At 37.2% G+C, this 435-nt stretch overlaps 1 protein-coding gene across 1 annotated transcript in view; it reads left to right on the top strand.

Moving 5' to 3' along the window:
- LOC119591432 overlaps positions 1-435 on the top strand; it is a gene marked incomplete in the record, with an annotated part of 5,131 nt that overhangs the window by 579 nt on the left and 4,117 nt on the right.

Consider the following 435-nt stretch of genomic DNA (forward strand, 5'->3'; position numbering starts at 1 on the left):
TTTATGACATCCATCGAAATTATAACCCTAGGAATTATTGTCATTAATCAGTCCACTGATAAATCAGATATTAGGGTAGGAAGCAGAAAGTGACAATGACCTTTTGGCTAAAATTAGTGAGAACATTTGGCAATTACTCCTATTTAGTAAAGAACAAAATCTGTCCCTTCACCACACATTAAAAACGTATACATCATTTTACTGGACGATTTACGCATAATCTGCTTTGGCATTAATGACACCTGAGTAAGGCATTCCTTACACCGCAGAAAATGACACTCAGTCTACACATTAACAGTGAATGATACATAATCTACACATTAACAGTGAACGACACTCACCACACACATGCACAACGAAACAAACACACTCGCTTACCTCTGCAGCAATTCATTCGTACGAACACAATATAAACACCCTCTTACACAACCACAC

The sequence above is a fragment of the Penaeus monodon genome, chromosome 28, assembly GCF_015228065.2.
Source record: "Penaeus monodon isolate SGIC_2016 chromosome 28, NSTDA_Pmon_1, whole genome shotgun sequence".
Lineage (NCBI taxonomy): Eukaryota > Metazoa > Arthropoda > Malacostraca > Decapoda > Penaeidae > Penaeus > Penaeus monodon.